Source organism: Portunus trituberculatus, chromosome 45 (genome assembly GCF_017591435.1).
Source record: "Portunus trituberculatus isolate SZX2019 chromosome 45, ASM1759143v1, whole genome shotgun sequence".
NCBI classification, from domain to species: domain Eukaryota; kingdom Metazoa; phylum Arthropoda; class Malacostraca; order Decapoda; family Portunidae; genus Portunus; species Portunus trituberculatus.
Window position 1 is genome coordinate 6914980 of NC_059299.1, and position 12903 is coordinate 6927882.

The 12903-nt window shown below is 40.8% G+C and overlaps 1 protein-coding gene across 1 annotated transcript in view; it reads left to right on the plus strand.

The window, feature by feature from the left end:
* LOC123519522 (zwei Ig domain protein zig-8-like) overlaps window positions 1-12903 on the plus strand; it is a 258133-nt gene that overhangs the window by 163447 nt on the left and 81783 nt on the right. The window lies entirely within an intron of this gene.

Genomic DNA, 12903 nt, shown 5'->3' on the forward strand with positions numbered 1-12903 from the left:
ATACAACTAGGTAAATACACACGAACGAGCCTTAGTTACTCTAGTCTTTCACGAGTCTTGAAGGAAAACCCGAAAATGAAACAAAAACAGCGTATTCTATTTTTCCAGCTCAACAAAATTCTCAGGAAAAAATGAAAAAAAGTTATATACATTTGCATTTTGTGTGAAGAACAACAGGTCTCCACTCCGACTATTCTCCTCTCTGACCCCTCGCTTCTTTCTCCCCTCTGACCCTTTACTCCTCCCCTCCCTTCTTCCCATCACTGTGTCACTCATTCTTTCTTTCTTTTCTTCTCTCCTTTCACGCTTTTCCTCTCTCCAATCATTCTTCGCTTCTTGCCTCGTCATTTTTCCCATCATCCTTTTATCTTCCTTTGATCTTTATCCCTTTCGTTCATTCTATCCTATTATTCTTTTCTCTCCTCTTTCCTATCCTTCCTTTACTCCTTCCTCTTCTCATTATTGTTACTTATTATTTCTTTCCTCTCTCCCTGTTCTCCACTACACTTCTCTCCTTCTTTCCTATATTTTCAAAATGCAACTCACTATTCCTTCTTTACATCCTTGTTTAACATCCTCCCTCTTTCACACTTACTATTTCTTCCTCCCTTTCCTTTTTAGCCTCCTCCCTCGTTTTCTATACCTTTCCATACCACTATTCTTCCATCCCATTCCTTCTTTCGCAAGTTCCCCTTTCACCTTCTCTTGTTTCCCATCTCTTTCCCTCTTGCCTCTCCTTCCCGTCCTGCCCTGTCAGCCGTCACTTGCTCCTCTCCTCCCGAATGTCCAATAAACAAGAGAGACCCTTTGCTTAACTTCTCCTTAAGTTAGATTAAGAAATGCTTGTGGGAGGATCCGCCGCAAAGGGAGAGTGTGAGAGGAGAGTTCTCAAAGTTAATTAGGAAGAGTTAACATACCCTCCACCCTGAGACGTCCAGCCAGGTAATTTTCTGAAACAGGTGTGGGGTGTTCAATTTTTTTTCCCGCTCTCATTACCATTTCTTGTCTGCGTGTATTGTATGGCGTGTAAAATTGTTCTTATTTCAATTTGCATGTTTTTGTATCTCATTGGGGAACGTGAATTGTTTATTTTTCTTTTATTTGAATGTGTTGCGTTTCATCATATATATTTTTTTGCTATACATTTATCTAGTTCATAGTAATATTTATTGGGCAGTGCTGTGAAATGTTAGTATTCTTTTTCAATGTACTGTATTTTAATCGCTTTCCTCATATTTTATTTGTCTAAACGAGAGGTGCGTGGAGGAGGAGGAAAAGGAGGAATACAAAGGAATACAAAGGAAAGCCAAACAGCAACAGACCTGTTGGTCCTTTCGAGGCTGTTTGGTAACTACTTCTAACTGGCTACAGATAAGAGAGACAGGACAGTACTGGAGGAGGAGGAGGAAGAGGAGAAGGAGAAGGAGAAGGAGGAGGAGGAGGAGGAGGAGGAGGAGGAGGAGAAGGACGAGGATATGGGAAAAGAAAAGAAAAAAGAACAAAGACATCAAGTAAACAAGATCGAGGAAAAAAAAAAATCCACACCACTTAATCTTTTCGGAAACGAGTCAAAAAATCTATTGTTAATGAATTCGTTCCGGTGCTCATGGTATTTTGAAAGATTTAACGCAACACCAGCCGACATCGAAATCGCGCTTCATTACAGGTGTTAGTTGAATTACTTCCAAATCTATACACCAAGAATTAAATTACATCACCCAAATATTATGTAAATCAGAATCATCCGTATAAAAGAATTACCGGTGTTGTGTTTCTAGTCCGTGATGAAAGCTACAGGTTTTTTTTAAAGCGAAATTCGAAAACAATAAAACTGGTGTAGTGTTTGTCAAAGCTGGGAGGCGAAGGGATGGGGAGAGAGAGAGCGAGAGCGAGAGAGAGAGAGAGAGAGAGAGAGAGAGAGAGAGAGAGAGAGAGAGAGAGAGAGAGAGAGAGAGAGATGGACGGATAAGTGCAAGGAAAGAGGGATGAAAGGATGGAAGAAAAGAATAAATGAATGAATGGATGAATGAATGAATGAGGGAAAGAAAAAGGGAAGGTAAAAAGAAGGAAAGCATATCTGACTATCTATTCATTCTCTCTCTCTCTCTCTCTCTCTCTCTCTCTCTCTCTCTCTCTCTGTCCCCCAGTGGATTTTGTCGTGGAAAGCCAAAAGTGCAGTCAGGATTAACGCAGGGTAAATCTCTCTCTCTCTCTCTCTCTCTCTCTCTCTCTCTCTCTCTCTCACCCCCATATCAGAGCAGGAACACAGAGAACACGGACGACGAATAAATAAATAAAAGCCAAAAGAAAGAAAGGAAGAAGGGAGGGAAACACAACAGGAGAGAATAAAAGAGAGAGAAGATAAGACTGAGAAGAGCCGTAGTGAGGTAGAGAGAAGAAATAAAAAGAGGATGATGGGAAAAAGAAAGGATCTGTAGAAAGTGCCCTCTACTTCATTTTAAAAGCGGGTCATAAGGGTGATGATAATGGGAAGAAGAGGGGAAAAAGGTGACGCGAGAGGAAGGTGACCGTAAAAAAAAAAGGAGGAGGAAGATAACGATGTGAGGAGGATTAGGAGAAGGGAAGGAGAATAAGAAAGAGGATTGCAAGTACATTCAAAAGTTATCATGATATATCCTTTTTTTTTCTTTCGTCTTTTTTTTTTGTTCCAGTTTCCAGTAGCACGTGTATAGAGTAAGGATGTTTCTCTCTCTCTCTCTCTCTCTCTCTCTCTCTCTCTCTCTCTCTCTCTCTCTCTCTCTCTCTCTCTCATCCTCTCTCTCTAAATTTGGGTTATCTTTTTACCTGAGGTTATTTTATTTTCACCTTTAGGATTACCTGTCTCTCTCTCTCTCTCTCTCTCTCTCTCTCTCTCTCTAACCACATCTTCCTCCATCCCTTTCCTTCCTAAGTTTCCCCTCTTCTTTATTTCCTATCTCTATTATTTCCCCTTTTTTCCCTCCCTCTCTCAGGTGACGAGGCTCATATTCATTAATCCCTCCCTCCCTCCCTCCCTCCCGTTCCTCCTTTACCTCCCTCCAGCATCGTTTCTTCTCAGTTTAATGGCTCAGTTTTTGCCCAAATTTGCTCAATGATTTACTCTGTTCCTCAGCCTGGGATTAGGGTGGCCTAAATATTTCCCCCCCCCACGAGTATCCTCAGGTATCTTTATCACGAGTCTTTATCATCGCCCGGCCAGGAGAGGAGGGAAAGTGTGATCAGAGTGCAGGGTATTTGTATAGAGGCTTCGGTTAGTGTGTGAGGTGGGACGGTGGTAAGGTGGCCGTGGGGGATGGTAGGGAAAGGCGAAAGGGATGAAAGAAGTTTATGAAAGAGAAGGGAAGAGAAAGAGAAAGAAAGAAGACGAGAGAAGCTTGGGAAAGGGAAGGAAAGGAAATGAAGGGAAGGGAACGAGGGAAGATTAGGCAAGGAAGGAAAAGGAAGAAAGAGAGAGAGAGAGAGAGAGAGAGAGAGAGAGAGAGAGAGAGAGAGAGAGAGAGAGAGAGAGAGAGAGAGAGAGAGAGAGAGAGAGAGAGAGAGAGAGAGAGAGAGAGAGAGAGAGAGAGAGAGAGAGAGAGAGAGAGAGAGAGAGAGAGAGAGAGAGAGAGAGAGAGAGAGAGAGAGAATTCCAGACAAACATCTTGCTTTCTAGAGTTTCAGATTTCGTATTTCTAAACTTCCAAGGAGAAATACATCCAGACTGTGAGATTTTCCAGGAGGACAGATAGACAAACATACTGACAGCCAGAGACATCTATAAATACATAGATCCACTGAAAGAAAGAGACACGGGAACAGAAACACGAAAAATAACCTACACAGATAGAGACAGTCAAAGGAACAAAGGGACGCATGCAAACAAAGATACACAGATAGAGAAACACGAACACACAAACATATATAGAAAAACAAAACAAAAACAAATTCACAACCAGAGACAATGAAACAAAGTAAAAACGAAAAAAATGGTAAATAAATGCCTCCAAAAAAGGCCTTCCTCTTAGAAAATTATTGATTGGGTTTTGACTATAAAAAGAAAATGAACCGATTACTGCTGGAGACTCAGACTTCTTCAGGTGAGAGAATTTTCCACCCACACCTGTATGCCTCACCTGTCGATCCCACGCCCCTTCACTCACCTCATCTGTCTCTTCCACTCCCCCTCTCGCTCTTTTTCTCAGCCTCAAAACTGAAAGAGATTTTTGCCTTCATGATTAAAAAAAAAAGGCTGATAAAAGAAAAAAAAAAAAAAAAAAACGCTATTACTCTTAAAAAATCAAAAAGTTAGTTCGGGTTCTGACTATAAAGGAAAATGAACTGGTTACTGTTAGAAGACTCAAACTTGCTTCAGGTGAGAGGAGATACTTCCAGTCTTCCACCCACACCTGTACACCTCACCTGTCTATCCCACGCCTCTTCACTTACTTTATCTGTCTCTTCCACTCCCTCCCTCGCGCTCAACATCCTTCCCTCTTCTTCCCATCCTCAAAACTGAACGAGATTTTTTGTTTTCATAATAAAAAAAAACTAATAAAAATCCCCAAAAACTCATTACTCTTCGAAAACCATAAAGTTAGTTCGGGTTCTGACCATAAATTGAAATATTAATCCGTTACTGCTGGAGACTCAAACTTGCTTCAGGTATTAAGTGTAGCTTCCACCCACACCTGTACGCCTCATCTGTCTATCCCACGCCCCTCCAGTCACCTCACCTGTCTCTTCCACTCTCTCCCTCACTCCCAACACTCTTCCCTTCTTCTTCTTCTTCCCAGCCTCAAAACTGAACGAGGCTTTTTGCTTTCATAATTCTTGAGATAACTTTCCTTCACTCCATCATCTTCACGCCATGAATGAAGAGGAGAGGAGGGAAAAATGAGGACAAGAAAGGGACAAATTTAAGAGTCAAGAATGAAAAGGGAAAGAAATTAAAGGGGGAAAAAGGGGAAAAACTGAGGAATAAAAATAGGGAGCAAGGAGGAAGATAAAGGAAAAAAAAGGCGCATTAAAGAAGGATAACAGGGGAAGCAGGGGAAAAAATAAAGGTGATGAGGGGAAAAAGAGGGAGCATCAAGGTACTAGTTGTAAATGAGAGAGGGAAACGAGGGGAGGAGCAAAGGGGACAAAAAATAAAGGTTAAAAGGATGAGAAGAAGCAGGAAAATGAACAGAAGATGGAGAGTTTAAGGAACCCTGAGAGGAGAGTGAGGGGAAGAGTGAGGGGAGAGTGAGGGGAAAGTGAGGGCAGGGAGAGGATGGAAAACGTGAGGGAAAGAGGAAGAGGAGGAGAAAGTTCACGGGAGATGGAGGTGCAAGGGAGAGGTAAGGGAGTAGACAGGATTGAGGGGAGAAAGAGGGGGAAGGGGAGGGAGAGAGGGAGAAAGAGGGCAAGAGAGGGGAAACATCAAGGTACAAAATGGGAATAGTGGCAAGAACAGAGAACACAGGAGAGGAAACACGGGAGTGAAGAGAAAGGAAGGGAGAGGGAGAAGAACAGAGAAAGGGTAGAAGAGAGAAAGAGAAACACAGAAGCACACAAGAGAAGGATGGAAGGAAGAGGAAGGGAGAGGAAAGGAGGAAAAGAGATAAAAGAAAGAAATGACAGAGAAAGAAGAAAAGACGAAAGACAGGATAGAACGGAACCACAAAAGAAACGTAGGCCAGGAGAAAAAGAGGAAGAAGGATAAAAGAATAAAGGAAATGCGAAAAAAAAAAAAAATTGAATAGGAAAAAAAGAAGAGATAGATTCCAATACAGTATGAACATATTTTCTGTTGCTCTCGCATTGTTTTCCTATTTTTTTTCCCCATTTGAAGATTATTAACCCCTTCAGTACCAAGGCGCGTTTCCACGTTCATTCTGCTTACTATTTGGTGATTTTATACAGCTTCAGAAACTTAACTGCGGGATCAAAAAGTGAAGACTGTGGCCATTAGTCTTTTGACCTCCATAGACCCTTCTTAATGTCAATAATCGTACACAAATTTCAGGGCAAAAATGTGTCCCAGTATTGAAGATTATTAAAGTGCTCACTGTTATGGTAGCTGGGAAAAATTATGGTTTCTCGATCTCATGTTGCTGTTGATCATCATTCTTTAAACTTAAGGTAATATCAACACTTTCAGTACCATGGCGCATATCCATATTCACTCTGCTTATTATTTGGCGATTTTAAACAGCTTCAGAAACTTATATAGGGGATTAGAGTAGTGAAGACTGTGGCCATTAATCTTCTGACCTCCATAGACCTTAATGTTAATGTCTAATCGTGCACAAATCTCAAGGTAAAAATGTGTCCCAGTATTGAAAAGGTTAAAATAATTACTGTGTTATGGTAGCTGCAAAAAATAATGGTTTCTCGATCTCATGTTGCTTTTGATCATCGTCCTTTAAACTTAAGGTAATATTAAGAAAAGAAAAAAAACAAACAAACTAATACTTGACTTGTACGCTCCCACGAAATATACAAGGAAATAATCACACAGTATGTAATGTAAATCAATCTGTGCATCTCTTCCTTCCCTTCTGTCTTTCTATGCTTGATTTGCTTCTGTAATGTGACGTCTCTTGTTTTTTCTTCGGTATTTTACTTTATGTGTCTCTTCCCTTCTCTCAACTCAATCTGTGCAAGTCTCCCTGTCTGATTTTCTATCCCTTTAATATTTTTTGTTACTTCTATTGGTTTCTGTTTATATTACGTTATCCTTCTTTCTCTTTCTCTAGTTTCCATATTGCGTTCTTCTCTCTGTCTCTCCGTTTCGCTTTTTTCTCATATTTCCCTCTCTCGCTGTCTGTCTGTTCGATTCTATCTGTCTACCTGTCTGTCAGTGCTTGTCAATGGATCCCTCTGAACACACGTAAGCTCCTGAATTTTTGGTGCTTGACTACCTTTTATTATTGAAATGAGGGTAATTAACAGTATTTATGGCAGATATTTATGTAGAGTACGATAATGAGACTCCGTGTTTTATCATGTATCGTGTTTAGAGGCATTTTCAGGCAGGTATTTACGTGTAGCACCATAATTACAGCTGCTTTACTTTTATTGTTCATATTGACATTCTTCACATTCCCAGCATTTCTCATTATCGAACATCTTTTTTTTTTTTTTTATCAGTGGGGAGGTGCAGCATTTCTTCCTCGTCCTCCTGCTCACTCATAAATCACCGTTCGATGTCAGTAATGTTTGCGGTGATTCATAATTCACGGCAGGCGTTGGGAGTATTCATGAGATCGATTGAGGTGAACTTGACACGAGCCTCAACCTTCGCTGCGTTATTCACCACACAATCAATGACATTCGTGGCCCAGTTTTTTCCTTCTTTTTTCTTTACTTTGTACACTTATATATCAGTTGTGACCTGTTTCTTCTACTGTATAACTTGGTATTTGATTTCAACGCCTCACGGTTCAAAGAATAGATAAATGAATAAATGAAAAGTAAGGTCTACGAAACGCTTTATTTTACAGGAGTCCGAAGTAGGCCATTTTTTTTTATGTATTAATCTTAGCACTAGTTTTTATGCTTTCATGACAAAAGGAATGAATAAGTAATTTAATAATGTCTACAAAACGCGTTATTTCGTAGAAACATTTCAGCAGTAAAGTAATCTTTTTCATGTATATATATTTGTCCTTGGTTTTAATTGTAAGGTTCAACGAAACATTACTTTTGAAATATGAAGTTTTTCTCACCCCTGAACAAATACTCATCAATAAATGCTAATAATGATGACTAAAAACGAATAAAAAAACATAAAATATAACATGAATTTGAAATATACTGTATACTAAATATGAATAAATAAATAAATAAATAAGTAAATAACACCTTTAGCAATAATATGAATACAGTCCATCACCAACCACCACCACCACCACCACCACCATCTACAACAACAAAAACATCACTATCAATTCCACAAACACAACTGATGACCACTACCCACGATAACACAAACCCTTTACACTATCACCTCCCCTCACCCTTCCCTTACTCTCCCCTCACTCTCCCTTTTAAACTTTCCCCACCCCTCTTTTTCCCCTCATCAGCAACACCATTTTTTTTTGTTCCTGTTTTTCATCGCCAACTCCTAGCGGACAATTTGCATAAGTCAATACTTCTACACCTCTACACCGCCTCGTCCCACGTCCCTGTTTTCCTCCTAGTTTAGTGTTAAAAGGTTGAAGGGGGGAAGCAAAAAGAGGTGGTCGGTTGGACGGTCTCTCTCTCTCTCTCTCTCTCTCTCTCTCTCTCTCTCTCTCAGCTTGTTATTTCATCGGTACAAAATCAATATACGAGGGTTTAGTATGACGCATTTTGGAACTCTTTATCGTTGTTGTTGTTGTTGGTATTATTATTATCATTATCGTGAAAGACATTCTTTGAGCTATATCAAGTTATGTTTAGTTATTGATTTATGGATAGATAGATAGATAGATAGATAGATTTGGTTCTATTTCTCCTTATTATTATCACTACCATCACCACAACCACGGTCAACACCACAAAAAACAAAAGAGCAATCTCCTCCTACCATACACTTACCCACACACACACACACACACACAAACACACCTGAACATACACATCTTTCCCTTCTTAATTCTCCCTCGTAGCACTCAATCACCTTCCCTATCCTTTACTTTCCCTTCCCCGGCCAGTTCCTTCTCCTGCTCCCTTCGTTTGTGTGTCTCCTTGTTGTCTGACCTCCAAGTCGCCTCATCCTGGCTTCATAACTTTTTTCGGTGGAAACTTTCGCTCTCCTCGAAGACATTTAATAAGCCCCCCTGAAGGTCCCTTTGGTAATTAATGTTCTCGGGCGTCAGAGCGCGAGCGAGAGCAAGGGAGGGAGGGAGAAAGGAAGGGAGAAAGGGAGGGAAAGAGGGAAAGTGGGAGGGGAAGGTGTGGAAAGGGGGAGGGAAACGCCATGAGCGCCGAACCAACCGACCTGCCCTTCCTAATTTAATTTCAAGTGTCTTTACTACTACTACTACTACTTAGAGAGAGAGAGAGAGAGAGAGAGAGAGAGAGAGAGAGAGATGGAGAGGGAGAGAGACTGATAACCGACCGACTGACTGGCTGACGCAGAGATATACGATAAAATATATTTACATACAATTCTTTATTCGCAACTAGGTCAGTGAGGTGGATAATCTGACTATCCTCCTCTCTCTCTCTCTCTCTCTCTCTCTCTCTCTCTCTCTCTCTCTTTGACACCATCTATGAATAGTTTAAGGTTTTGTACCCAAGAAGTAAAAACATGTCAAGACATGCTCATCTTATCTCAAAATACTGTTTCAAAACTTATAAAAAAGGCAATTTCCGGCGAATTTTACGAAGAGGGAAATACGACGAAGAAAATCAATGATAAAACACACTAAGACAAATGAATAGGAAGTTAATCTGTCTTTCAACCCAATGCAATATTTTTTTCATAGTGACATCAACTAAACTAATGACACACACACACACACACACACACACACACACACACACACACACACACACACACACACACACACACACACACACACACACACACACACACACACACACACACACACACACACACCATAAAGGCTGTGATACGAGGGACACAGTTCAAATCAGCATTAATACCAGGAAGGGTGACAGGAAACAGTTTCTCGCGTGCCTTACCACCAGAGCTTGCCACAGTGAGCCGCCAGGATGAAACGAACCGGCATACCTGCACCACACCTGAGAAATAGCAACACACCTGGCTAATTCAAAGCACACGCCTGCAGCATCCCGCATTTCTAACACACGTGAGAGGTGCAGAATTCCTGAAAAGTCTCTGGAAAGTTAAAGAGGAAATAAGAAAAAGCTTGAGTTCTGTAATACTTGTAGCACACTTGAGAAACAACATTGCACCTGGCTGAATTAAAACGCATACCTGCAACACACAAGTTCAGCGGCAAACGAGGAACACTGCGCGCATGGAAACACCTCAAACACTGATAAGGAAACAACAAAATATTCAGACTGTTATTCTTCTATTTCGTTCTTTTTTTTTTTCCTATTTCTTACTTTTTATTTCCACTCTTCTAGACTTAAGAAGTTAAATCAGCTCTTTTTCTGGCCATATTTCTGTATACCTGACTAATTTACACGTAGAAAATCTTAAATACCCACGTAAAAAAAGTAAAAAAAGCCTAAAACTATGAAATAATCTATTAAACAACACAACAAAGTAAATCACACCTAACAATAAATATTTTAAAGACACACACCTAAAAAAAAAAAAAAAAGATTAAGGAACTTCACAACCACAAAAAAATAAATCAAAAGACTAAACACTGAAGGAAGTGGGACAGAAGATTGGCCATAAAGATGAAAGCGAAGCACAATCAACCACATCCCATACACATAAAAGGGCGCGCTGTGAGTTGAGTCCCGTGGAACATAAGGCCGGGAACACAAAGGAAATCCCACTTGAGAGGTAAGAGAGTACCGGGAGGAGGCAAGGGACGTGAGCGAGGGACGGTGGGCGGGGGAAGTGAATTGAAGGGGTGAATGACATAACTTCGAGGCGCCTCCATATATCTTCCTGATAGTCTAGGGCAGGTAATAAAAGAACTCAAACAAGGAGGTGATGTAAAGAAAGGATCCACACGATAAAAAAGGAGTAAGAACAAGGACAGGCCACAAAAGACTCCATAAAAGGATGTGAAAAGAGCAGAAACAACGAGAAAGGCTACAAAAGGAAGAGAAATAAAGACGTGAAAAAGAATATAATGCAGAAAGAAATAGAAAAAAAAGGACATGGCAAGAAAAGAAAATTAATTGAACGGGAAAGAACAAGGGTGTGATAAGAATAGGGTAAAAAAGAAAAGAAAAACACACAAAGGTGCAACAAAAAGTACAGAAATACTAGAGAAAGGAAACAAAAAGAGGAAAAAGAAAGTAGCAAATAAAAAGAACAGGAAAGGATACAGAGAACAAAAAATGTATATCAAACCCTGAAAAAATAAAAGCGGATACATGACACACACACACACACACACACACACACACACACACACACACACACACACACACACACACACACACGCAAATGAAAACAAAAGAAGCCACAATAAAGACCAGGTCGCAACAAAGTGTGGAGGAGGAAATAATAGATCTAAAGAACGACATAAAGAAGAGAAGATTCTTTACAGGATTAAAAAAAAAAAAACATATGAGGAAGGATGAAGGAAATAAACTGAAGTGAGGCAGAGGCAGAGTGGAGGAGTGGAGGAGTGGAGGAGAGAAGAGGAAGCGGCGCCTGAGGGAAGGAGGTGATCCGTGAATTCCTGGCAGAGCGATGAAACACAGCACCCATGAGACTCGCGAGGGGAAAAAAGGGAAAAAATAACTATACGTGTCCTTTAGGGTATAGCAAAGCCACACACACACACACACACACACACACACACACACACACACACACACACACACACACACACATACACACACACTCTCATATACACACACACACAGACACACACTGACATTAATAGTCTGAAGAGTGACGGCAAGATTACCCAGTGTGCTGCAATGCCGCTGTAAGATATTAAAAAAGAATTTAGATGTAGCTTCTTCCAAAACAATGGGCGGAGAGCGAGAGCAAGAGCGAGAGAGAGAGAGAGAGAGAGAGAGAGAGAGAGAGAGAGAGAGAGAGAGAGATGACACACCTGTTGTGCCCTGATATCTTTCACCTGCTACACAGTATTCTCTCGCAGCACAGCAGGTAAACAGCGACAGATCTGCTGGAACAAGACGGCGTCCACTTAAGCTCTTGTATGAGGAGGAGGAGGAGGAGGAGGAGGAGGAGGAGCAGGAAGAGGAGGAGAAGGAGGAGGAGGAGGAGGAGGAGGAGGAGGAGATCTGTCTAGCTTTGTTGTCTTTCTGTGCAGCGCTGTTCTTGAGTCACAAACGGAGCCCAAAATAAACATAGAGAAAATTGAATACTGAGAACAAAAGGAAGATTATATGAATGTCTGTAAAATTACCTTATTTTGGCATATCAACAACCTGATTATCTTGTTATGTAATCTGAATGTATATGTAGATAGCAGAGAGTTGATAGAAAGTTAGTCAGTCTTCAGTTTGATAATGTTTCAACTTATCCCAATTTTCCACTCAAATACCTCTCAATCTCACTTTTTCACTTATCCTATCACAGCTTCACTTTTTAACAGTTTCACACGCTCATTCTAAAATTAGTCTTCATTATCGAAATCGTCCAGACTTTTCGGCTTTCATGAGCAGTTAACAGACTCTCATGCTCATCTCTCACTCCTGTCCCCCGCAGTCTTTCAAATATTTCACCCGTTTTCACAATCTAATAATCTTCCTTACTCCCTCGTTTTCTCTCCACAACCAGTCTGCTTTCCACACCCCTTTACCCACCTCCACTATTTAACAACCTGTCACTCTCACTCATCCCTCTTATTATTTTCTCCTCTTCTCCTCTATCTTTCACTTCCCTCGCTCCATAAAAGGATATTATCTATTATCTTCTTTTCCCTCATTCAGACACATTATCGGATTTCAGTCCATGGTAAATAAACAAGAGTTCGAGTTTTGGTTCCAGCTTCGACGAGGAACAAGTGAAATTAGTACGTTCGTGTGTGAGAGGAGGAAGGAGGGTCAGGGGAGGAAGAGATGAGGACTCTACCCAGTCTATCTCTTCACGGGAAGTCCTACATAAGCAGTGATGCGTACAAAGATCCCTAGAACGTAAGCCAAGGAGGAATAGGACGGTTTGGAATACAGGAAGCGGCGCCATCTGACTCTGCACCGATGACACACTGAACGAATGCCAGATATTAAGTTATTTTTTGACGTTTTTTTCACTGGGCTCCTGCTCCTCGCGCTGACATCATCCGCCATCACTGTCAA